Source organism: Macaca fascicularis, chromosome 8, assembly GCF_037993035.2.
Source record: "Macaca fascicularis isolate 582-1 chromosome 8, T2T-MFA8v1.1".
Lineage (NCBI taxonomy): Eukaryota > Metazoa > Chordata > Mammalia > Primates > Cercopithecidae > Macaca > Macaca fascicularis.
Window position 1 is genome coordinate 66,957,106 of NC_088382.1, and position 27,422 is coordinate 66,984,527.

General features: G+C 38.2%; 1 long non-coding RNA gene across 1 annotated transcript in view; it reads left to right on the forward strand.

Moving 5' to 3' along the window:
- Nucleotides 1-6,826: 6,826 nt before the first annotated feature.
- Nucleotides 6,827-27,422, forward strand: part of LOC123575202 (uncharacterized) — a 40,531-nt gene continuing 19,935 nt past the window's right edge. Inside the window, exons 1-4 of the long non-coding RNA XR_006700376.3 lie at nt 6,827-7,004; nt 19,395-19,457; nt 22,220-22,344; nt 22,576-22,657. This is a non-coding gene — a long non-coding RNA (uncharacterized lncRNA). The remainder of the gene's footprint in view (nt 7,005-19,394; nt 19,458-22,219; nt 22,345-22,575; nt 22,658-27,422) is intronic.

Below are 27,422 nucleotides of genomic sequence, written 5' to 3' on the forward strand. Positions count from 1 at the left end.
TGTGTTGATATTGTATCCTAAATCTTTACTGAAGTTATCTGTCAGTTCAAGGAGCTTTTTGGTGGAGTGCTTAGGGATTTCTAAGTATAGACTCATATTGTCTGTGAAGAAAGATGATTTGACTTCCTCTGTTTCTATTTAGATACCTTTTATTTCTTTCTCTTACCAGATCACTCTGGCTAGGACTTTCAGTACTATGCTGAGTAAGAGTGGTGAGAGTGGACATCCTTGTCTTGTCCCAGTTCTCAGGGATAATACTTCCAGTTTTTGCTCATCAGTTATAATCTTGGTGGTGGGTTTGGATCTTATTATTTTGAGGTGTATTCCTTTGATGCCTAATTTGTTGAAAATTTGTAAGATGAAATGATGTTGAATTTTATCAAAAGCCTTTTCTTCTTCTACTGAAATGGTCATGTGGTTTTTGTTTTAATTCTGTTTATGTGGTGATCACATTTATTGACTTGTTATTTTGAACCAACTTTCCATTTTAGGAATAAACCCTGCTTGATCATGTTGAATTAGCTTTTTGATGTGCTGCTGGATTCAGTTTGCTAGTATTTTGTTAAGGAATTTTGTGTCTGTGTTCATCGGGGATATTGTCTGGAGATTTTCTCTTTTCATTATGTCTCTGTACAACTTTAGTATCAGAATGATGCTGGTTTCATAAAATGCATTAGAGAGGAGTCCCTCCTCCCTGATTTTTGAAACAATTTTAACAAAACTGTTCTTTATTTCTCTCGCGGGTTTGACTGGTGTAAATTGGGTATAGTTTACTGACTTTGTTTCTGGCTCAGCTTGACACTCCTAGGCTGCACTCTCTAACCCTGGGGGCTGGCACCAGTCCTGTGGTTTTATTCTCTGGCCCCTCAAAGTCAAGCACCAACTGTGCTAGGGGTGCTGAGGTGCTCTCTGGCTGCTAGTAAAAGCACTCCATTGGGGGGCCACCAGCTAAAGCACTCCTTTGGAGACAGCAGAGGCTGCTGGTGGTGCACTCCCTGGGGTGGTAAGGACTGCTAGCGAGGGCACTCTGTCAGGAGGCTGTTGGCAAAAGTGCTCCAGTAGAGTGGTGGGGGCCATCAGTAAAAGCACTACAGTAGTGGTCTTTGGCAGAACACCAGCAGAGCAGTGGAGGCTGTCTATGTGCTCATTCCATTGCAAGCAGCCAGGCAGGGACCCTAGGAGGGGCCAGTAGACAGGGGGTATGTAGCTCCAATTTGCACTAGTTCCAGGGGGAAGACAGCCCTGATCTTTCTAGGTCTGGCAGTTACAAAAGGCCTGAGCCACCTAGAGGAGTATGGAGAGCCTTGGGGAATGGGTGTCTATGGCTGTGTTCCTTTGCAGCTGTCTCTGCACCAAACTTCCTAGGTTGTGTGCAGACTCAAGCTCTGTCTCTGTTGACTGTCTGGGCAGGTCCCCCTGTCAACTCAAATGTCCATGGGTATTGTGAGATTTCCTGCAGCTGGGATCCCAAAGGTCCATGGTGAGAGTAAGCCACACTGCAGTTACTTCACTTACCCTTTCCTTAGAAGTTGTTTAGGGGGCCAGGTGCAGTGGCTCACACCTCTAATCCCAGCACTTTGGGAGGCTGGGGTGGGTGTATCACTTGAGATCAGGAGTTCTAGACTGGCCTGACCAACATGGTGAAACCCTGTCTCTACTAAAAATACAAAATTAGCCAAGCATGGTGGCACACACCTGTAATCCCAGCTACTTGGGAGGCTGAGACAGGAGAATCGCTTGAACCCGGGAGGCGGAGGTTGCAGTGAGCCAAGATCACACCATTGCACTCCAGCCTGTGCGACAAGAGCAAAACTCCATCTGAAAAGAAAAAGGAAAAGGAAAAGGAAAAAGAAAAAAAGAAGGTGTTTAGGGCCAGGAATGAGTCCTAGTGCTTGGGCAACCCTGTGCAGGGTTCCGAGCTTCCTTCTCCTTCAGCCCCAGTGTCTCTATCACCTTTCCATCCACTTTTAGTGCATTCTCTCACAATATCTCAGCCTGTTTTGTGTGTATGCTCCCATAGTAAATAGTGTTGCTGCTCTCATTGCATGCATCACTTATCATCTTTGCCTGATTACCTGGCTGTCTCCCCTACTTGGATGTAAGCCTGTGGGTGAGATTCACAGCATATTCTGGTTTAGTATCTCAGAACTGTGCTTGACACATGCTCAACAAATGGTTTTTAATGCATTTTTATTCATCTCACCATATTTATGCTACCATTGTCCATCCTCTAGATTCATTGCTTGAGCCTCATTCACTCATTATTCCTTATCTTTTCCTATTTCTACAGGTTAATAACATAATAATCTTTCAGAAACAAAACTTCATCAAAATCTAGCCAAAGGGTAATAGAAAAATAAGTAGGAGGTGGAGTTTACTACATTTAATTGCATCTGTGCATCTCTTTCTCTTTAAGCACAGACTGTGTTTTCAGCCTCTGAGGAGATGCCAATTAGCATGACATATCTTTGGAAACATGGAGCCAGTATATCTTTGATATACATGGAGCAAATCAGCAAAGATAATGAGTCCAGCTGGTGGCTCTGGAAGTGGGCAGAAGGTAGGCAGATTTTAATGATTTCCAGTTCTTTCAGATGCCAATTAGGAAATGACCAACAACGTGCAATCACTGTAGATTAAGAACAAGATGCCATAGGGAACATTTACATTACCAAGCTGTTTTTTAGACTGTCAACATTCCTCTTCATATTTAAGATAGGAAACAAGTTTCCCAGGGACAAGGCCAGGAGAAGGAGATTGACTGTAAGGGCCTCTGAAGGGACATCTAGAGTGGCAGGAGTGTTCTACATCATGATTGTGGGGTAGCTATCTGACTCTATACACGTATCAAAAATTGTCAGGTTGACCACTTAAAATCGGTGCACTTTTGTATATAATTGAAACCTTGAGAAACCTGATTTTTTAGAAGAAAGAAAAAGTAAAAAAATAAAAATAAAAAAGAAAGAGGGAGGGAAAAAAGGGAATCAAGTCAAGAAACAGAATGCAATGGTTCACCCATTTGTCTTCTTCAAAACTCACGTTGAGGCCGGGCGCGGTGGCTCAAGCCTGTAATCCCAGCACTTTGGGAGGCCGAGATGGGCAGATCACGAGGTCAGGAGATCGAGACCATCCTGGCTAACACGGTGAAACCCCGTCTCTACTAAAAAAAATACAAAAAACTAGCCGGGCGAGGTGGCGGGCGCCTGTAGTCCCAGCTACTCGGGAGGCTGAGGCAGGAGAATGGCGTAAACCCGGGAGGCGGAGCTTGCAGTGAGCTGAGATCCGGCCTCCAACTCCAGCCTGGGCAACAGAGCGAGACTCCGTCTCAAAAACAAAAAAACAAAAAACAAAAACTCCTGTTGAAGTTTAATCCCCATAGTGGTAGTTTTGAGTGGTGAAGCCTTTAAGGGGAGAATGAATTAATCCACTTATGAATTAATTAATTAATAGATTAATGGGCTATCATGAGAGTGGGGCTGGTGGCTTTGTAAGAAGAGGAAGAGAGACCTGAGCTAGCATATTAGCATGCTCATCCTCCTTACCATGTGATGCTCTGCTCCCCCTCAAGACTCTGCAGTGTCCCCACCAGCAAGAAGGCTGTTACCAGATGCAGCCCCTCAACCTTGGATTTTCGGGCTGGCAGAACTGTAACAAATAAATTTTGTCCCTTATTAATTATTCTGTTTCAATGTTCTGTTATAAGCGACAGAAAACTAAGATAGAAAATTGGTACTGAGAAATGTGGTGTTGATGATAATGAATACTTCAAAACATGGAAGCAGCTTTGGAACCAGATAATAGGGTGAGGCTGGAAGAATTTGGGAAAGCAGGCTAGAAAAAGCCTATATTTCTGTAAATGGAACATTAAAGATGGTTCTGGAAAGATCCTTAGAAGGCAAGAAGACTAGGGAAAGTTTGGAATTCCTTAGAGATTGGTTAAGTGGTCACACCAGAATGCAGATAGAAATATGGTCAGTAAAGGCCATTCTAATGAAATCTCAGATGGAATTGGGATACATATATCTACATTTATCTGTATATGTATGTGTGTGTGTGTATATATATATTATATATATATATATGTGTGTGTGTGCCTCTGTGTGTGTGTACACAGAAGGGATAAGCTCATGGGTTATGGATCTAGAATATATCTTGATTGATTGACAGATAGATAGACAGATATACAGATATATATTCCATTTTGAAGCTGTTTCTTCAAAATGTAAAAAATCACTCAAGCCACTACCACTCATCGCTTTTTAATTACTTGTGCACAATGACAGCCATGGCTCAAAGATTTGGGTTATAGCTTCATGAGATTAGTTCTTGCTATAGACTATATCTTTACTTTTACTTCTTGTTACCAGGCTCTTAAGTTATTAATGAGTTACTTTTCTTAAAAAAAGAAAGCCAGATAAGAGGCTTATGTATAGAAATCTAAGACTCATGGGAATTATGTGGTCTAATTCCATTGATGCTTATTAAATATTTATAATTTCATATATAATAAAAACAAGTATATGATGAAAAATACATTATCTTAAAACAACAAATACTAAATAGAAAAAGGAAGAAAGCCATTTAGCTAGTTATAAATAATGCTATCATTTTTTGAGCATTTACTTCATATCTAGACCTTGAATAAGAACTTGAGAAAAATTATCTCATTTAATAAAATCTTTGTAGCTTTTAATAAAAGGGTGACTTCTAACATTTCTGAATTACTGAAGTATTTAATCTTGCTTTTTTCAGCTTTGAACTCTTATACATAACAGCTTGATTGGGTTGAAAATTATTTTCTCTTAAAATTCTTTCCATTTTATTTATTTTTTTTGAGACAGAGTCTCACTTTGTCATTCAGGCTGGAGTAGAGTGGCATGATCATAGCTCACTATAGCCTCAACCTCCTGGGTTCAAGTTATCCTCCCATCTCAGCCTCCCAAGTAGCTGGGACCATAAGCACAAGCCATCATACCTGGCTAATTTTTAAATTTTTTGTACAGATTGGGGTCTTGCCATGTTGCCCAGGCTGGTCTTGAACTCCTGGATGCAATCTTCCTACCTCGGCCTCCCAAAGTGCTGGCATTACAGGTGTGAGCTACCACATCCAGCCTAAAGTCTTAATTATTTATGAGTTGTTACAAACTAGAGTCACTATACATTACTCAGGTGGCTTCCGTTAATTTGTATTAATTTTTTATAATACATTTGATTGTATATATTTAAGGTATACAACATGATGCTGTGGACTACATGTAGATGGTAAAACCATTATTATAGTGGAGCAGATTATCATCTCACATAGTCACCCTTTGTTTGTGTGGCAAGAACAGTTAAAATCTACTCATTTAGTATGAAACCTAAAACTGTGTAGTTTTATTACCTAAAGCCTTTAAGTCATACATTAGATCTCTAGACTTGTTCATCCTCCATATCTGTTCCTTTGTATCCTCTGACCTGCATCTCCTCTAATCTGCATCAATCTGAGCTCTTCCCTAGGTAAGCCAGACCCCACTCAGTCCTGCTCTATTTGTGGAGCAACACTGTCTTTTATTCAATGTATTTGTTATTACTATGCTTATATAGATGCTGCAAGGATATAGGACAGAGTCAAATTACAGAAATCTAGATAGAGACAAATTTAGTACTCTTTTGTTGAAGATGTACTGATCCTTTGGGAAAGTTCCTACTAGACAATGTGATTGTTATAGCTTAGCTTACATTTGAAAGCATATTAACATATAATTTAACCTTCCATGCAATAGAATATACAGATTACATTTTAACCAAAAAATATGAGTCATAAGCCAAATTTGTCACTAAAATTCACTGCTAAATAGCTGGTTTAACCTAGAGGAAAACAATAGGAAATGTGTAGGAAAAAAGTAATTCCAGGATATTCTGAGCATAGAGGCAAGCAGAAAATAAACATTCTGGTTTGATACAATAATATGATCATAAGTGAATAACATTGAATGTGGCTTTTGTTTTATAACAAGGTTTTTAAAAATAAGTGAATAACAATTCAAATAAGATTTAAAGTGTCTACATTTCCTTCCCAGTAAACTAAATGGAGGAGGATGAATAAGAGTCTAAAACAGAGGCCATTAAAAAAAGACACTCTGGCTCTAAGGGTTTACCAAAAAAGGAAAAAAAAAGGAAAGACAGAAAAGTTGAGAGGAAGATGGATAGAGTAATTTTTACAAAACAGTTTTTTTCATTTCTATGTGTTAGGCATATGGCTGACATCCTTCCTATTGAATGTTGCTATTGAAACACTTGCTGTAGCTCGGGCCTGCATTATAATTAGGAAAACACACTATACTCTGAGGCCGAGAGGATCACTTGCTATTTGTTAGCCAACAGTACAGTTTCCAGAAAATGTCTTAACCTATCCAGTCAAATTGACACAATCCACATTGTGTTAATCCAATTGTGGATTTTGTCGATTCTATTAGATAGCTGAACTGTTAAAGTTAACAGACATACTTTTATAAAACAAACAGAACTGTCAATTTAGAAAATATAACATATGTAACTAGATTTGTAAAGTGGAGCACTTTAAAATGTTTTAATCAGAATACCACAATACCAAAGAAATTCTCCACAACTTGAAAGAGTACCTGCTAGATTTTTTTTTTTTTTTTTTTTTTTTTTTTGAGATGGAGTCTCGCTCTGTCGCCCAGGCTGGAGTGCAGTGGCGTGATCTCGGTTCACTGCAAGCTCCACCTCCCGGGTTCACGCCAGTCACCTGCCTCAGCCTCCTGAGTAGCTGGAACTACAGGTACCTGCCACCACACCCGGCTAATATTTTTTTGTATTTTTAGTAGAGACAGCGTTTCACCGTGTTAACCAGGATGATCTCGATCTCCTGACCTCGTGATCCACCCACCTCGGCCTCCCAAAGTGCTGGGATTCCAGGCGTGAACCACTGTGCCCGGCCTAGAACTTTTTATTCAAGCGTGGTCCACAGACCCAACAGCATCAGCATCACTTGGGAGCCGGTAAGAAATGCAGACCTTCTAAATTAGAATTTGTACTTTAGGTGATTCTTATCCCTGCTAGAGTTTGAGAGGCACTAGCTTAGGATACTTGGTCTACTACCAGCGAGTGAAAGGTACGAAGGGAAAAAGAAGCCCTTTTCTGACAATATTCTTCTCCTTTTAAACCAGTAATCTCTTTGGAATGGGAACGTTTCTTATTTACCTTTGTAATACTTATAACTAGTAGTATCTGGTCTGTAACAAGCAATCAAATATTTGTTAATAGCTGAATTTGCTAATAATCCATTTTTTAAACTCTCTTTAGTACAGGCAAGCTTAGAGAGATGCTGATAGAGAGGTTAATTCACCAGACTGGTATTTTTTAATGGCAGCTCTAAGCAAATGAATATATGTATATAATTCTATGTGGAAGACATTTTTCCTCAGTAGTTTGAAGACCCTCTCAAAGCTGTGAAGTCAGCCCTATGTAAAAGTATAATATTTTGTCCTTTATAAGTAAGCTATCTTTTCGCTCTGATTTCTTCAATATTTTTCTTCTTTGTTGTCCTGTAGTTTCATCATATTCTAAATGTGGATTTTTGTCTTTCTTTTTTTCTTTAATCTTACTTTCTTTTTTATTTTATTTTTATTTTAGGTTTGGAGCTACATGTGCAGGGTTGTTATATAGGTAAACTCATGTCACAGGAGTTTGTTTTACAGATTATTTTATCATCCAGGTACTAAGCCTAGTACCCAATAGTTTTTTTTTCTGCTCCTCTCCCTCCTCCCACCCTCCACCCTTAAGACGGGCCCAGTGTCTGTTGTTCTCTCCTTTGTGCCCATGCGTTTCTCATTATGTAGCTTCCGCTGACAAGACAGAACATGTGATACTTGGTTTTCTGTTTCTGCGTTAGTTTGCTAAAGATAATGGCCTCCAGCTCTATCTATGTTCCCACAAAAGACATGATCTCATTCTTTTTATGACTGCCTAGTATTCCGTGGTGTGTAAGTACCACCAAATGTGGATTATTTGCACCTTGTTTAAAACTGTGTTTCTTAAATCTAAGGATTATCTTCCAGTAACGTTTGAAAATTATTTATTTGACATTCTATCTTGAAATACGTCTGTTTTCTCAATGATTTACAGCCTCTTCTTCTGGGACTCTAGTTATACATACACATGACAGATTTTATCTCTACCCTGTCTCTACCTTTCTGTAATAGTTTCATTCTAATAAATCTTGGGTTATTTTGGATAATTCCATCAATTTATAGCCCAATCTGCTATTAATAAATCCATTTATTTTTTAATTTTACTAGCTATATGTTTTATTACTAGCATTCTATTCTTTTTTCCCTTTTTTATACTTTGTTAAGTTGACTTTAAAAACTATCTCATAAGAATGAAATATTGCTTAGGTCTTGAATATTTCTGTTATTTTAAATTATTTTCAACATAGGTTTTTTTAAATCATCTTTTTAGTTTGTTTCTATAATTACACACCCTTGGTGTGGTAAGTCTGCTGACTCTTGCTCATGGTGACTGTTGCCTGAAGTGTTTAATAGTATTTTATCTTAAGTGTATCTTCAGTAGAGATTTGTCTATTAGATTCTCAAGTACTCTGGACTATAGGAGGAATTTTGCATTCACTTCTGCCAAGATTCTTCAGGGGTGTTGTTACAGGATCTTCGAGGTGTCATTTTACTGGCTAGAAATCTTTGTGACCAGTGGTGCCTTTGCCCAAGTTTTGCTCAAGCCCCCTGGGCTTGTTTTGCCCACTCGGCCTGTCAGGCTACACTTGGCTTACACTACTGGCCTGGGTCCCACACCTGCCAAGGGTGAGTCAGGCATGGAGTGGTGATGGGTGTGTGAGCAAGCATGGGCTCTGGCCACTGTACAGTTAGACATGCCAGCTGCTGCAGCACCACAGGGAGCTCCAGGTGCTAGCATGGGCTCGGGCTCTCTTCAGGGATGCAGCCAGACCAGGCACACTGGAAGCAGCTTCCACGACTGGCACCAGGAACATGGTGGCACCCAGAAGCTTGGAGATGCTAAGAACCATAGGGCCCCAAAGATGGAGTCACAGCCCTCACTTGGGCACCCCCCAGGTCTGGGGTCCCTGAAGGACCACAGCTCTTCTCTCCTTCTCTTCACCTGCAACATGGTGAGCAAGGAGCATATTTCAGCCCTGTTTGTGTTACAGCTCTTTTAGTCCTGCCATTTGACAGGCCCCAAGTTCTTGTTTTGCACCTAGGAAGAATGAGGTATGCAGCCAAGTGGAGGGTGAGCAAGATGAAGAGGAGCTTTATTGAGCAATGGAGCAGCTCAGCCTCCCACAGGGGGGCAGCTCCTTTCCGCAGACAGGGTGTCCTGACGAGTGTTCAGCTCCTAGCAGAGAGGAGACCTTGGAGTGGGAAGATCCTCTCTGCAGGCAGGTCATCCAGTCATCTCTGCAGCTCTCAGCACAGAGGAGGCCCTGGAGTTGGTAGCTCCTCTATGCAGCTGGTCATCCTGTTGTCTGCCCAACTCTGGCTGAGCTGGGTCTTCTCTGGGCCTCAGAGGGAAGGAAGTGCACACTGATTGGCCCATGGGCAGTCACGGGCAGGCCTGGAAAAGGCACCACATATCCCCACTCCGGTCTATGTCACTGGCAGCCCAGCCCCCAGCTTTCAGGGCCTCTCTGGCCTGAAGGTGGAGCCTCACTGGGGACCTGCCCCCTTCTACCCAGGAACCTGTCTATCTCCTGCTGCTGGTCATGGTGCCGAGGCCATAGGTGCCAAGGGGTGCCTGCAGGCCAGTGTGGGCTGCCCTCAGCCCCTCCGCGGCTTCCCTCCTATGTTCATCGGTGCCCCAAATCTGGAAGGGGCCAAGGCGGCAGGGACTGGCATGTCAGCTCTGCCCTGAGCATGTGCACACCCCATGGGGCTGTCACAGTGCCCAAGCTCAGCCCTGACTTTGCTCTGACATCAGAACAGGTGCTGACAGCGGGGAGAAGCCAGGTAGTGGGAACAGGCATTTCTGAGCCTGCAAGGGCAGGGGGTCCTTCCCGAGCTCCCAGGAGTGCAGGGATGCCTGGGTCTGCAGCCACAATTTGGGCAGCTGCAGCTATGCCTGGGGCAATGGGGATCCTGCCTGCTCTGTGGAGCAGGAGGCCTGGGTCTGCAGCTGAGGTTTGGGCAGCTGCAGCAGTCCTGCCAGCTCTTTGGAGTGGGAGGCCTGGCTCGACAGCTGTGTTTGGGGTGGCTGTGGCTGCACCCTGGGAGCTTCTGCTCCACCAACTTGGAAGGGGCTCCCACTTGTTGCCAGCTCCACGGAGTGTGCAGCCCCAGCTGTGCCTCCTTGCTGCAGCTGGCATGGTGGCAGTGGCCGCTCCAGATGGCTGCTGCTGCCATCAGTATCATTAATAAAGGAATATTTTTTTGGTTGCTTTCTTAGCTTGGAATTTCTCACATCATGCAGAGGGTATGGATACTCATTTCTGGAATTTTTTCAAGGTAACTTTTTTCTACCCTAACTCAGAAAGAAAACATTTCCCTGAATTTAGTGAACTGTTGTTCTCAGCCATCAAAGTGCAGCCCTCAATGAGAGGGCACTTCTGTGCATGTAAATATCAATGCCCAGCCATTTTCTAGTCTAATAATCCTCCACCCGTCTCTGCATAATTAGCTTCTGTACTCACTGCTCATATTCTTTCTTCATAGTACTAACTTCTTTCTTTATTGCCTTAAGCATGTTGATAATTATTTATTAGGATTGATCAGAATTCTGCTTTGTGTATTATATGTAGTTCAGTATGTTGTCTTTCTTTTATAGTATTTGTGTCCCTCTGGTATTTAGTAACTCACAAACTCATATTCTGATACATCAGAATATGATGTATCAGCTACTATGTCTGGCAAAGTTTCTTGAGGAAGGACAGGAGACCAAACCCCAGCCTGGATCCCTTCCACTGAGATTAAGGAGAGAGGAGGGGATCAGAGCCAGGGCAAAGAGCCCCACACACCGCAGAACCACTCTTTGCATTTCTGATTTGCAATCACCCCACTGACAACACATAAGGAAGACGGATGGAGAGAAGACAATCTCCTGGGTTTTGATTCACCCTCCCTGGGGATTTGAAAAGAGAGCTTAGAGGAGAGAATGCCTGATGTGGCTCACCTCTGATCTCAGGCTTTGCACTGCCCTGGTATTACTCTATGAACACCAGTAATCTGGGGCTTTTGTCTTTAATTTCTGTTCTGAGTGCAGGAAGTGATGCTTGCCCCTAGACAGCTCAGGAAGAGACCAGACTATAGCTTAAAGCCTTTCTCTAAGCTTTCCTCTCACTGCTGTCACCAAGGTACAGACTGTGAGACTGAGGCCATCCTTCACTGAAGATGTAGCTGCCCATCCACTCACAAGTCCAGACTGATCTCAGCCTTTTTTTTTATTTTTTATTTTCTCAAATCCTCTTCTTTTTCCTTTCTATTGTTTCTTTAGGTTTGATTTTCAAATAGAGAACCAACAGTTCATACTGATTTTAATATCTTGATAGAGATATATAATCTGGCATATTGATCTTCCTTTCTGGGTATTTCCTTTAACTCCTACTATCTCTCAGATATGCATTAAAGATCATTGTTACATTTTATTCAACACCGGGGGGGCTTTACAATATAAGGGTTTGGGAATTGGCATACCCAGAAATTATTGAAACCGGAAATCACTTTGATCTTTTCAAATCTGTGAAACACATATCCTTATACATTTGAATTGGCTACTTTTCTTTCACCCTTTGCCAAGTTTTCCATGAGATAGTTTTTAAAATCAACTTAATATTGCTTGCGTCATATGAGCTTCATGATAAACCCTGTGATCATTAAAATAAACAGGAATGTGGCAAAGAAAAAATTAAGAACCTCTGTCTCAACATGAAGCCATAAAGCAGGGTTTTGTTTTGTTTCTAATGAGGTAGTGATATAATTATGGTTAAGAATGTGGGCTTTAAAGTCAGAAATTCAAGTTGGAGCACGTGAAGGCTCACTCAGTTTTAAACTACATAAACTTCAGTTGGGTTCTTAATCCCTTTAAGCTTTAGTTTGTGCATTTGTAAAAGTGGCTAATAATAATAGCTACTACATGCATTGATGTGAGACTTAAATTCTATAATAAGCACTTAATACAGAGCTGATCATACAGCAGGTACCTAATTAAAAGCTGTCATTATTTTTATTATGTTTATTTTGTTTTCTGACTTAGGAATTTTGCAAAAGATGAATTAAGGTGTTACACAACTCCTCTTTTCGTTTTTCCCTGTAAAGCCACATCTACTCCCATGTCCTGCATTTATATTTATATTTGAAAAGTGGCAAACCCCCTAGCCTGGTAGATACCCAAGTATTATTTCAATGTAAACCCTCAGCTGCCTCTTTCAGTTTTACTGATCTTCCCTATTATTTGCAGTTTCTGCAAAGTACGGTAATTTATATGAACCAGAAAGACTTTAGAGCCATTTAAATATATTGTATTTGTTTAGTCTGATAATGATTTGGAATGAAGATACCTATTTTCCAGGTTTAGCGATACTCTACCTATCTCATGGGTTTTATATTAGGATCACAAGAAGTAACATATGTTAAAGTGCACTGAAATTAGACTATATGAGTATCATAACATCTACATAAAATAATGTTATAAAATAGATAAAACTATGTCTGCATAATTTTGCTATTAAATATATGTTGAAATACATTAAGGATTTAAAACAAAAATTTATGTATTACTGACTGGGGATAAGTTTGGAGAATTTATCTTGTTTCATAATTGCTTGAGTTTCTATTGATGCTTTTGTATTTTGCTTTTGTAGACTGTATTAACATCATTTGAAAAATCTTTGGATCATTGATTTAGATTTTTAAGATAGGGTTTAGGAGGCATTTATTCTGGCCAAGATTGAATAACAGGGACTAATTCACACTCCTGCCTAAACAACAAAAAAGCTGGACAAAAGATATAAAAACAATACTTTTCAGACATTCAACAACAGGAACTCATGACCCTGACTCCCAAAAGAAGGGAAGGAAGCAAGGTAAGGCTTGCAGTCATCTCTGTTTTCTGCTGCAGGCATTTAGTGAATTTTGGCATAGGAAGGAGTGAAGCAGGAACAGGGCCATATGAGGGAAAGTCCAGTGAGATCCAGAAGCCGCAAAATTTAGAGAGATGCTTGCTGCCAGGGCCATGCAGGCACAGAGTTAGCCCAGAGGAAGAAGAATATGGAGTCCTCCCTGAGCTGGGGAAGGTTAGGTGGCAGGAATTCAAAAGAAAGAGTCCGTAGTAAAAGGGATGATGCAGAAAAACAGTCCCCAGATATCCACATTGAGTCCCCTTGACTTTCTGACTGACTGCTAAGTTCTGCAGGTATAGAGTGACCCCGAGTGAATGAGAAAGGAAACATTATACAGGGCAGAACATTACTGTAGATAACATAGGGCTGGTTGTGGATACTGAGTTCTAGCCACCAGCTAAAGCAACCATGCTGAACAACCAGAACATTCAGGAGAGACCCAAGAACTGTCATTACTTAAGAGGAGAACCAAAGTAGTTTCAGAGTAAAGGCTAATCCAAACTCATCCTAACAAACCTTAAAAACAAGTTTCAAAAGGGTCAAGTTGTTCTGCAACTAAATTAATTGCCTACCAGAAGAAAATGTGACAATTTTTAAAGGAAGTTAACAAAACTAGACAAACAACATTATATTAACAATAATAAGCACCCAATTAAAATTAGTAGAGAGATGAAGAAGCAGCAAAATGTCACATACAAAGGAGAAAACTCAGTTAATAGAGTCAGACCAAGAATGACATAGATGACAGAATTAGCAATCTAAAGGAAACATTAAAATAATTAAGAAAGGAATAAAATTTTGACTAAATTTAAGAAGATTGAAATTAAACAGGCAATGTTTTCTGACTATACCAGATTCAAATTAAAATCAATAACCAAAAGATACATAAAATATATCCAAACACTAGAATGTTACATGCACACACACACCCACACACACACACACGTGCTTCTTAATAACACATGGGTCAAATAATCACAAGAAACATTAAAAAATATTTCAAACTAGGCCGGGCGCGGTGGCTCAAGCCTGTAATCCCAGCACTTTGGGAGGCCGAGACGAGCGGATCACGAGCTCAGCAGATCGAGACCATCCTGGCTAACACGGTGAAACCCCGTCTCTACTAAAAAATACAAAAAAAAAAAAACTAGCCGGGCGAGGTGGTGGGCGCCTGTAGTCCCAGCTACTCGGGAGGCTGAGGCAGGAGAATGGCGTAAACCCGGGAGGTGGAGCTTGCAGTGAGCTGAGATTCGGCCACTGCAGTCCAGCCTGGGGGACAGAGCGAGACTCTGTCTCAAAAAAAAAAAAAAAAAAAAAAAAAATTTCAAACTGAATGATAAGAAAGCACAATATGTCAAAGCATGTGAGACATAGGTAGAGCAGAGCATAAAGCAAAATTTATAGCTTTAAATTACTGTTAGAAAAAAGACTAACATTAATAATCTAAGCTTCTGACTTCATAAACTAGAAAAAAAGAATACCAATTTGAATTTTAAAATAAGTAAAAGAAGGAACTAATAAATGAGAAGCTAAAATCAATACAATTTTAAAATTGAAATAATGTAATTCTATAAACTCCTTCAGAAAATATAATTTGACACTTTCAAACTCATTTTATGAATCCATCATGACTCTGATAGCAAAATCAGACAAAGGCATTGCAAGAAAAGAAAATTATGAACAGTACCACTGATGAACATGGACAAAATAGTCCTTAACAAAGTGGTCATGGAGAATCCCGTAATATGTATAGATGATTATATACTATAACTAAGTGGAATTTGTGAAAGAAGTGAGAGGTTGTTATAACATTGGAAAATCAAGCAATATAATTTATGTATTAATGAAATATAAAGAAAATAATATGATTGTTTCAATATAGGAAGAAAATGCATTTGGTGAAATTAATTTCCTACTTATATCACAAACTGTCAAAAACCCAAGCAACTTCAAATTGACCAAGACCATATATGAAAAATCTACAGCTGATATAATACTTCTTGGTAGGCTGAGGCAGGCAGATCACTTGAGGCCAGGAATTTGAGACCAGCCTAGCCAAAATAGCAAAACCCCATCTCTGAATTAAGAAAATTAAAAAAAAAAAACACTTCTTGGTAAAATATAATATTTTTTCCTCTAAAATTGGGGACAAAACAAGAATGTGTACTAAACACTTCTAATAAATATTGTCCTAGGGTTCTTGGCCAGTTAAATATGGCAAGGAGAATCAATAAAAGACTTATAGATTAAAAAGAAAGAAAAAAAGGTATTGGCAGATGATGTGATTATATATTAGAAAATTCTAAAGAATCTACAAAACAACAACTATATCTAATTAATGAATTTAGCAACTTTACAGAAACATCAATATACAGAAAAATTAATTGTATGCCTATATACTAGAAATGATTGGGAAAAAATTTAAGAAATAACATATTCTCAATAACTTCAAAAAATCAACATAATTTTGCATAAACTTAACAAAATATGGCCAAGATATGTATGCTAAAATCTACAAAATATTTTCTTTTTTTTTTTTTTTTTTTGAGACAGTCTCACTCTTGTCCCCCAGGCTAAAGTGCAGTGGTGCATCTCAGCTCACTGCAACCTCCATCTCTCCGGTTCAAGTGATTCTCCTGCCTCAGCCTCCTGAGTAGCTGAGACTACAGGCACGTGCCACCATGCCTGGCTAATTTTTGTATTTGTAGTAGAGGCAGGATTTCACCATGTTGGCCAAGCTGGTCTTGAACTCCTGGCCTCAGGTGATCTGCCCACCTCGGCCTCCCAAAATGCTGGGATTACAGGCATGAGCCACTGCGCCCAGCCAAAATATTCCAAAAAAATTATGAAAGATCTAAATAAATGGAGAGATATACCATGCTCATTGATTGGAAGTCTTGACATTGTTCTAATGTCAATGTTTTCTAAATTGATCTACAGATTCAATGCAATCTTAAACTCTCAATGGAATATTTTCGTAGAAATTGACAAGCTGGTTTTAAAATTTATGTAGAAAATGCAAAGAAACTAACAAAGCTAAAAGAATTTTGAAAAAAGCAGAAAGCACTTAATAACAAACTTTGAGGACTGTGACTGCCTGACTTCAAGACTTCTTATATGGCTACAATAATCAAGTCACTGTGATATGGGCATTATAGTAAACATATAGACCAATGAATCAGAATAAATAATTTTTAAGTTGATCTACACTAGTTTGTCAATCAAATTTTTACAAAATTGCCAAAATAATTTAATGGGGCAAAATAGTCTTTCAACAAATGGTGCTAAAACAGCTGAATTGTATGGAATGCCATACAAAGAAATAAATTTGATATAAATCATAGTCTTACACACAAAAACTAAAACTAGAAAATTCCTGGAATAAATTTGCACAATCTTATGATATGCAATGATTTCTTATGACACAATAAACACAAACCATAAAACGAATAAATTGATAAATTTTATCAAAACTAAAACCTGCTCTGCAAAACAGAATGTTAAAAAAACAGAAAAGCAAGCCACACACCTAGAGAAGCAACTATTAATATTTGAAATATATATATCTGACAAAGGTCTTATATTCAGAATATATAAAAAAACTCTAATAATTCAATTCAATTCAGATTACAAACCAATTTTTAAAAAAACATATAAAATATTTGAGTAGCAATTTCACAAGAGAAGAGAATGCCCAATAAGCTCATGAAAAGATGTTTAACAGCATTAGTCATTAGAGAAATGCAAATTCAAACTACCTTGAGACACTCTCTAGACTCGCTACAGGCTCTCTAGACTGGGCAATATTAAAAAGAAATAGAAAATGATAATACTAAGTGTTGGAAAAGATGTGGAGCAACTAGGACTCATGCACTGCTGGTAGAAGAGTAAAACGTTATAACCACCTTGGACAAGAGTTTGGCAGATTCTTACAAAGTTAAATATATACCTACCAGTAATTTCACTCCTAGATATTTTCCCCAAATAAGTAAAAACTTATGGTGACATCAAAAGACATGGGCACAAACATTTATAGCCATTTTATTCATAATAACTAGTAACTGAAAATAATACAAATATCCATTAACTTGTGAATGGTAAAAATTATGGTACATTTACACAATGTACCACCACTCAGAAATAAAAAGAAACGACATCACAATATGAATGAGTCTCAAAAACATTATACTGAGCAAAAAGCCAGAAACAATAGATTGTATAGTGTATAATTTCATTTATATGGCCTTATAGAACAGGCAATAGTAATCCGTGATGGTAGAAATCAGATCAGTGATTGCTTAGATCTGAGAGTAGAGGGTTATTGTCTGCAAAGGGGCATAAAAGGAACTTTTGGAGTTGTAGAAATGTACTATGTGTTGATTAAGACTCTATGAGTATATATATTTTATTTTAAAAAATCATTGAACTGTAAACCTAAAATAATCACATTTTATTGTATGTAAACTATATCTCATATTTTATTTAAAACAAAAATAGATGCTGTTTTCCATGTTTAAGAATATTTAATCAAGACAAGCAAACAAATCTGATTAGAGCCCAGTAAGTGGAGAGAACATGGTCACACATTTTCTTTATATTCGATGCATTGATGTCCTCAGCATAAAGACTGTAAGTTTATTTAGTAATTCTTAAGCATTATTTAAGGTCACATGGTTAATTTTTAAAGCTTCACATGACAACACTAAACAATAAACTAGTTTAAAAGTTGGCATCTGCATTGTGGATTTAATACAATAATGTGTGCTCATCATGACAAGCCAAACAATACAGAAATGTATACATATATAAATAGTCCCTAACTCTCCTGTATGTGTATCCAACCCTCCCTCTCCATTCCCAAACTTTTAGAAAAACAACAGAAGCAATTTTCTTTGTATTCTGCCATACCCTCTCCCTGTTATGTCAACACATACAAACACCCATTTATATTAAGAAAGGAAGAGAGACCTGAGCTAGCATGTGAGCACATGCAATGTAATTATTATTTAAAATTAAAAGTTTAAGTTAGTATTAACAGATTCAACTTACAATTTTTTAAAGTTGCATAGTTTTCCAGAGACTGGTTGTACCACAACATATTCAGTCATCTCCATGTTGATGAACATTCAGATTTTCTTTTCTATTTTTTCCTTTTGTTTATAAAAATGAAGTCATATTCTCTATATCATATACATGTATAATATATACATATGAGCATATGAATATATCATATACATAGTCTCTATAACTTGCTTTTCATTGAACATATTTTGAACATGTGTTTAAGTTAATACCAACAGATTCAACTTACAATTTTTTACAGTTGCATAGTTTTCCAGAGATTGGTTTTACCATAACATATTCAACCATCTCCATGTTGATGAACATTCAGATTTTCTTTTCTATTTTTGCTAATACTAAGGATGCTCAGAGTGCCAAGTTTATAATTTTTGCTCAACAAATATTTATGAATCAAGGAATGAATGCTGGAATAAATATCTTTATTCTGAAATCCATAAGGAAAAGAGCATATCAGAAAACACTCTTTATCTCCTCCATTTCATTCTATTTGTAGCTTTCACTTAACCTTGTCATTAGGCATTTAACAGCGAACACAGAGATTTTCAATTTTTAAAAAATTCAGCACCAAATCATACGCGACATGCCAAAGTTTGAAATGGAAGAAAGCGGAGTTGTCCCAGCTGAAATGGAATGAAAGGGTGAGACTCCACTTCAGCAACCCAGGGACATCTTGTAAAGTTCCGCAGAGGAGGATTTGAAGTCCAATGATCTACAACTCAGTTAATTTATCGCTCTCTCCCATTACTATTTCTGAGGTCAATGCCTGAACTTGAAAGAATTCTAATGGTGTTTTAATGGCTGTGAGGTTGTTTTTTCAGCGAAAATGCTCCTAGTAAATTCACAAAGATCTAAGCAAGAGTTTTGGTTCTGTTTCTTATGCAATGTTTCTACTAATTGCTAAAATGAACAGATGTGATGTATAAGCACCATGAGTACCATGTAAATATTTACATTTGAGTCAGAACTTAGAAAGAAAATCATAATGCTGTACCTTGCTATTCACTATACATAATTTTGGAAAATGTGATGAAGACAGTGTTCAGTTTGAGTTAGTGCAGGAGATGCTATAAGTATGTATTGTGCTTCATATAGAACAAAAATTGCTGGCCTGTTAGTATGTAAAGACAAAAATTACTTGTCTGTGCTTGTATGATATCAACATAAAATATATTTAAAATAGCTTTCTTTTTTTTTTTTTTTTTTACTTTTTCATCTGGTAAAATAGCTTTCCAATAGAAACTTCATTCAGTTTCAACTGGATAAACATCTAGATGTCTTCTTTACCCAGGTATGTATATTTCCTGATTCAGTTTCAGTATGTATTTTCAGGGAAAACCACTTACTAAAGTATTAAAGAAATATTTGCTGTTCAGCCATATAACAATGATGTCCTCCTTACCACCGTTAGGAGGCTCTCAAACCTAGCTCTGCAAAAGCTAGGAAAATTGAGTAAAATAGACATGATTCCTATTCTCCTAGAAGTTTATAATCAGACTCTACATACATATTGTCAATTATCTAGATTTGCCAAATACAACAGTCTCCTGACAGCACCACAGCTCTGGCCGTATTACATCACCCAATGTAATTATTATTTAAAATAAAAAAGTTTATATAATGCAGGGATTTTATACCCTCAAAACCACCCTTTTCTCTTCCACAGTGTTAAAGGGATTACACTATTTTCATTCATTCAACAAAGATATAGTACTTGTTGCTATGTGTCAACACTGTTTTCGTGATGGGGATATGGCAAGAGAGCTTACACTGTAGTAAGTAGGTACATATCATATATGCACAACAAATTAATATTAGGTAGTGATTTATTATATTGTCAAGGTGAGATAAGTGACATGAAAAATACAGCATTTAATATAATGTCATTTAATATTAATATAATTCAATATATTAGATTTAATACAATGTCATTTAAATATGTCAGGTAGACACATGAATATTTAATGGCACGAAAAAAATACAACAGAATAGGGAAATAGAAATTGATGTGGGAGTGGCAGTGAGAGACGCTCTGGCACCCAGACTGGCGTGCAGTGGCATGATCTCGGCTCACTGCAGCCTCTGCCTCCCGGGTTCAAGTGATTCTCGTGCCTCAGCCTCCTGAGTAGCTGGGACTACAGGAGCGTGCCACCTCGCCCGGCTAATTTTTGCATTTTTAGTAGAGACGGGTTTCACCATGTTGGCCAGGATGGTCTTGATCTCCTGACCTTGCGATCCTCCCACCTCGGCCTCCCAAAGTGCTGGGATTACAGGCGTGAGCCACCATGCCTGGCGAGAGGTGCTCTTTTAAATAGGATGATCCTTGAAGACTCCCGTACACAGTATCTGAATATAAATGTGAATTAAGTGGGAGTAAGTTATGTGAGGGTCTGCTGGAAGTACATTTTTCTTGGTAAAATGAACAGCAACTGAGTAAATGTTGAGAATACAGGTATGTCAAGAACAGTCAAGAGACTTGGTGCCTGGAACCAAATGCTTAAAAGGAAGCACATAGGAGATACATTCAGAGTTAGGCAGGGGCCACATCATGCAGGTCTTACACAGGGCAGGCATGATTTGGAATTTTATTATGAGTGAAACAGGAAGTCATGTGGATGCTATACTATAGGTAGGCAAGAGTGGAAGCAAAACCAGCTAGGAGGCCAGTGCATAATCAAAGCTAAAGGGGATGGTGGTAGGCAGCAATGGAAGTGAGAAAAAGTAAACAGGTTGGGATACATTTTGAAAACAGAGATGACAGAACTTGCTAATAGATTAGCTGCAGAGAGTGAGGGAAAGGAAAGAATGAATACTAAGTTTCTGACCTGTACAACTGGATGAATAGAGATGACCTTTACTGAGACAGAAAAGACTGGGGAAGGAGCTGATTGTGAAGGTTGCTAGGGTTACATGTCCCCTCCAAAACTCATGTTGAAATTTAATCCCCAATGTGGCAATATTGAGAGTGGGGGGCCTTTAGGAGGTGATTCAGTCATAAGGGCTCATTTATGGATGAATGAATGAATGGCTCAATGGTTATCGTGAGAATGGGCCTGCTTGTTTTATAGGAAGAGTAAGAGAGACCTGAGCTAGCATGTGAACCCATGCAGTCCCCTCACCATGTGATCCCTGCACCGCCTCAGGACACTGCAGAGAGTTCCCACAAACAACAAGTCCCTCACTAGATGTGGCCTCTCAACCTTAGACTTCTCAGTCTCCATAACTGTAAAAAAAAAAAAAAAAAAAAAAAAAAAAAAAAAAATCCAGTCCTTTCTTTATAAATTACCCAGTTTCAGTTCTGTTGTAAGCGACAGAAAATGAACTAAGACACAGGGACAATCAATAGCTGTACTTAGGATTGTAAGTTGCCTGTCAGAAGATATGTCAGGTGGGCAGGTAGACATACAAGTCTGAAAACTGGTGAGGAGGTCAGAGTATTTAAATCTATGAAAATTTGAAGAGAAACACAGACCTCTGGTAGAGAAAAAAGAACGCAACCAGCCGGAGCCCCAGGATGCTTCTACATTGAGAGGATCAGGAGCTGCCAGTGTGTAGGAGCCAAATTAGGCACAGTGCCCTGGAAGCCGAGGGAAGGAATTGTTTCAAGATAAAGAGATTGTTCGGCTGTATCAAAAACTACATTTTGGGTAAATGGAAAAAAATGACGTTGTTGCTAAATTTGTCATTGTAAACAGTGATAATGAGAATGGTGAAGTGAAGTGGTGGGTTGGAAACCCTGACAGGAATGCGCTGAGGATAAAATAAGAGGTGAAGAAGGAGCAGCTAGCAGAACCGGCTGTTCCAAGATGTTTGGCTAGATCAATGGACTCCAAAAAGGATGGTTTTCTTTTGTTTTGCTTTATTAAGAAGTGAGGACTGCAGAACTCTCAGCATGAAATGACTCCATCCAAACGTTTGCACTAAGAGACAACCCAACTCTAGCATGGCTCCGAGCAGCATAAGGCCCCTCCCTCCCCCTCCCCATTAAAATGCCTGCTTTTCTTATTTTCTTAAAAGGGGTTACAACTGAGAATCCTTCTTTTTCTCTGTAAGGTGTATATATGTCTCCCATAACTCAGGAGTGTCTTTCTCAAAGACAACAGCGCCCCTCAGGAAGAATGGAGCCTCTGTCTCCCAGTGTTTATGGAGGACGGAATCCTAACTTCGATAGTTGCCAGGTAGAGTATACAGCTGGCCCAATCGCACTTTCACTGATCAACCTCTTGTAATTTTTTACTTCCCTGACTCTACTGAACGTCTTCTCACCCCTTCCTACTCCCTTCACAACACCCAGTCACCTCTGCACAAGCTGGAATCGAGCTCAGCCCTTTCCCCTATTGTCAGCAATTACTGAAGAAGATCTGTTTTCACTGTTTTGACTAATGTCTGACCTTGTTTATCTTTGACAGTAGGGAGAGATTGCAGCATATGGGCAGGTGGATGGAATCACTCCAACAGAGAGAAGAATGATGGTATAGGAGAGAGACTAAGGTAATTTGGGGACTCGAGACCTTGAGTAGGCAAGGGTCCCTGTATACGGCATGAGATTGGCAGTCCATCAGCTGCGTGAGGAATGCGGTCTAGGGCTTAGGGTACCAGTAGGATAGTAGCGTTAATGGCAAGAAACCTGGAAATTTTCTCAGGAATGCTTCTAGATTTTAACTGAGGTAAGGGGCCAGGCCATAAACTGAGAGTGACGAAGAGAAGGAAGCTTTTAGAAGTCTGAGGAAAAGAGAACATTGTGAAATAGTTGTCTTAGAAAGTGGGAAAGCAAATTGGCAAAGGAAATGCTTTGTTTTCTATCACTGCAACCGCTATCAAAGCCCCAGGACAATAAGACTCACAAGTGAGATGATTGAGTTTTCTTGCTTTATACATAAAGTGTTGTGGCTGCCTGGCCAACGGCCTTTCTCTGGCCCAGCCTTTCTTCCTTTTTAGACCTAAGCTTGCCTCCCACTACCGGTGCTGAAATTCCAGAAACTTGCTTTCCTACTAGTCTTTCTTTCAACTAAGTCTTTGCTTATTATCTTTTTTGGCCAAGGAGACCGGAAAAGAAATCCATTCTCGGGGGTGGGACTCTTCTTGGAATTATTTTCTTCATTGATGAGAGGGAGATGCTCTAGGAGAAGTGCCTGCTCCTGTCTTGTGGCCTTTGAATTCTGTGACATGGGGTGTGGGGTGTGGCTGTGACAGCCACCTCACAAGGGTGAGTGGAAGCAGAGACTGTGCAGACTCAGTGGATCCAGAGATCTGCACTGTGAACCTGCTGACACCTCTGCCCTGGAATTGTGTTACTTTAGTTTTATTGACCTTTAACCACTTTTAACTCAGTGTTCTTTTACTTGAAACCAAACCATCCAAGCAGATACAAAATGTGGCTGTAGGTAAATAAATTAGGAAATTAGGCCACAACCAGTGATATTCAGAACATATAATAGACCAACATCACAATTATATTGTTCTTTTAAATGTTGAGACAGAGTAAGGCAAATGGTTTAAATACTTTGAATTCTTCTACATTATATAAATAGAAAATCTAATTTACTATATTGAATTGTTAGTATTCCACCTTTAAATTTCATAGTGTATCACACAAGGTCTAATATTAACATACCCTAAATTCACTTAATTCATACATGCATGCATTCTATAGCTGAAAGTAATAACTTGAATAGAGGAGAGATATATGTGTGAAATACTTTTACTTATAATTGTTTTAAGAAAGAAATTATTATTGAAGTTATAATTGCCAGAGATCACTAAGCTTAAGATCTAAAGTTAGAGGACCATAGCCTATAATATTGAGCTGCTATTAAAGAACAATTGCATTTTTCCACAATCCTTTCCTGTTTCTCTGCTGTGAATAAATTATCGTTATCAAAATATAAGGATCTCTGTGGATTTCACAGAAGATCAGTACTTCTCTAAGCCTATATGCCTTTAATTTTAGATTAAATACTTGTGGGGATTGTGGAAGTGGGGATAAAGAAACTTATAACAACAATAACAACAAAAAACCCTGGACTACTGTGGTTTCCTAGCACTCTTGGCTACTACCACCTAGCTCTTCTGAGTTTCTGATGTTGGATAGAGCATTATAATTATGTACATATTGCAATCTTCAGAATGCCCTTTACAGTCTTGTAAAAGAAGATTTGTTAACTACATTTAAGGATAAACACCTTTTGAAAAAGGAGCACTTCCTTTCTTTAAAGTGTTATAGAACCCCTATCAATCTCAAAATAAATTACCTGCAGAGGTAGAGAAGAAAACAATCCCCTTTATGGTAAACTGCTCTTCTTCAATGAGTTAGAATGCCTCAGCTATTGAAAGCTTTATAGCTTTATTTGTTGGAAACATGGCAGAAATAACTCATATAAATTCTATTTGTATAAACTGCTGTTTCTATTGCTACAAGTGTTTTAGCTGATGTTTTATGTATTTGATCTTTATGTAGTGTCCCATTAATGCCAAAAAGAATTGCATAGACAGAATGAGATCACCTCCACGAGTTTTCTAAGGAACAGATTTAGCATGGAAATACTTGCCAAGAATAATCCACAGCAAGCTCTGGGAAATCAGTATTGGAATTAAAAGTCACAGCCAGTTCAGCCTCTTATTTTTTTGCATTTGTAGTCCCCTAGATTAAATTATGGAGAATGTGAATCATTGAAAGAAGAATGCATGTCAGAATTGTGTTTTCATAATACTCTCTGGGATATACATTTGTTTACTTGGGCTAGTTTGCAACAATGTAAAGTTTTAAAGGTTAAATTGAGAAAATTCAGAACTAGGACAACCTGTGATTCTGTATTTTATTCCCTGAGACTTCAATATTTTATAAGAATAAAATTTAGAGGAGGCAGAATCGCAGTAAACAATTAAAATTTTTCTTACTGCATCTCAATAAGACCACTGGCAACCCAAACACATAAACATCCAGGTGAAGAAAATGTCTAACTTTTTACAGATCTATCAACACATTGCAAATTATACAGCATCTATATTTTAAAACAAATTTCATTTCTTAGAATTTATAATCCTCAGGAACTAGGTCCAAATATTTTGCTACATTAGTATTGTTATTAATAACCAAAAATAGAAAGTGGGGAGAATTATGTAAATTGTTAATAAAAGAAAATTTGGCTAAAGAAGAAAGTAGTAAAACTGTACATTGGAATACTATGTATGCTTTAAAACTTATTGAACAGGTTGGGTACGGTGGCTCATGCCTTAATCCCAGCACTTTAGGAGGCCGAGGCAGATGGATCACTTGAGGTCAGGAGCTCAAGACCAGCCCAGCCAACATGGTGAAGACCCGTCTCTAATAAAAATACAAAAATTAGCCGGGTGTGGTGGCAGGTACCTGTAATCCCAGCTACTTAGGAGGCTGAGGCAGGAGAATCGCTTGAACCTGGGAGGTGGAGGTTGCAGTGAGCGGAAACTGAGCCACAGCACTGCAGCCTGGGTAATAGGGTGACACTCTGTTCAAGAAAAAAAAAAAAAAAAACTATTGAACAAAAGCTTAAATGACATGGAAATATATTTGCAATACGTGTGCAAGCATGTGACAAAACACTATGTAAAATACTATGTGCACTTGTGTATTGTTGGAGTAATGGCTGTCTCTCCCACCTGGGAAAAAACTTCATTTTGTTCATTATGTCCAGTACAATGCCTGGCACATCGTAATCAATGAGTAAATATTTGTTTATATATAGTGTATATTTCCCTCTCCTCATAATGAGATTACTGAGATTTATGATTAATGAGATACATAAGATTATTTTCTTATTTTTTATGTTTTTCTAAAATTTTTCACAATGAGTATGCATATCTTTTATAAATACCAAGCTACAATGCAGGTTTGCCATCTGTGTATTTCACATAGTTCCTTTTTCTGCCATCATTTAGAACAATATATGTCACTAATTTTTAACTACCAACCTGAGTTTAACTACCAACCTGAAATATAAAAGAGGTCAACAAAGGAAAGATGAAGTAGAAGAACAATGCAGAGCAAATCTGCTGCTGAGGCATCCCCTGGAAGTTTCTGCCTTGATATTTGTGTTGGCAGAGGTGGGCTTTTTAAAAATGTAAATTGAACTTTTATTTCCTCAGAAAGCTCTTGGACAAGATCTTCATATTTATATTTGTCCACTACTGCCTTCTCTCTGCTTTGTTTTGATCTTTAGAGTCAACTTTATTGATGAATTGCACTCATTTTAAATGTACAGTGTAATTAGTTTAACAACTGTATAATGTACACCTGTGTAACTACAGCCAGAATCGAGATTTAAGACACATCACCTCCAAAAATCCTCCTATGACCCTTTCCATTCAACCTCTTTCTCTAATGGCCACCAATCATTTTCTGATCAGCTTTCAGTACTTATAGATTCGTTTTGCCTGTCCTAATATGTAAAAAGACTCATACTTTTTTTAAGTACATACTCATACTTTTTTTAAGTATGTAAAACGTACATACCTTTTTTTAAGTCCGACTTCTTTTGCTTAATTAATTTTTTGAAATTTATCTATACTTTTGCGTATATTGACAGTTCATTGCATTTTATTGCTGCATAGTCTTCCATTGTGAAGATACTCAATAGTTTCTGTGATAAATTCCCACTGGATGGATTTGTGAGTTGTTTTCAGTTTGTAGCTATTATAAATAACATCTGTATGAATATTTAAAAACAAATTTTGTGTGGGTGTGTGTTTATTCCTTTTTGCATAAATATAAATATCTCAGAGACCACTTGTTCAGCTGTATGATATATTTAATTTTATAAGAAAAGACCAAAACATTTTCCAGTGTGCTTGTAATGCAGACATTCTCTCCAATAATGTGAGAGTTCTAGTTGCCTTAGATTCTTGCCAACACTTGATATTGCCTTTTCAATTCTAGCAATCCTAATGGGTGTGTTCTGGTATTTCAGTGTGGTTTTAATTTGCATCCATTAAGATACTCATATTTTCCCTTTATTCTGCTAATATGGCGAATTACACTGGTTAATTTTCAAATGTTAAAGCAACTTTATATTTGTGAGATATGTTCTGTTTCTTAATGATTTTTTAATCTTTTAATATGTTGCTGGATTCATTATATTAAAGATTTTCACATTTTGTTAAAGATTTTCATATGTTTAGGCTGTAGTGTCTTTGTCTACATGATAAATCTGTCCTTATTAAATGAGTAGGGATAGGTTTTTCTTTTGCTTAAAGCAGTTTGTGTAGGATTAGTAACATTGAC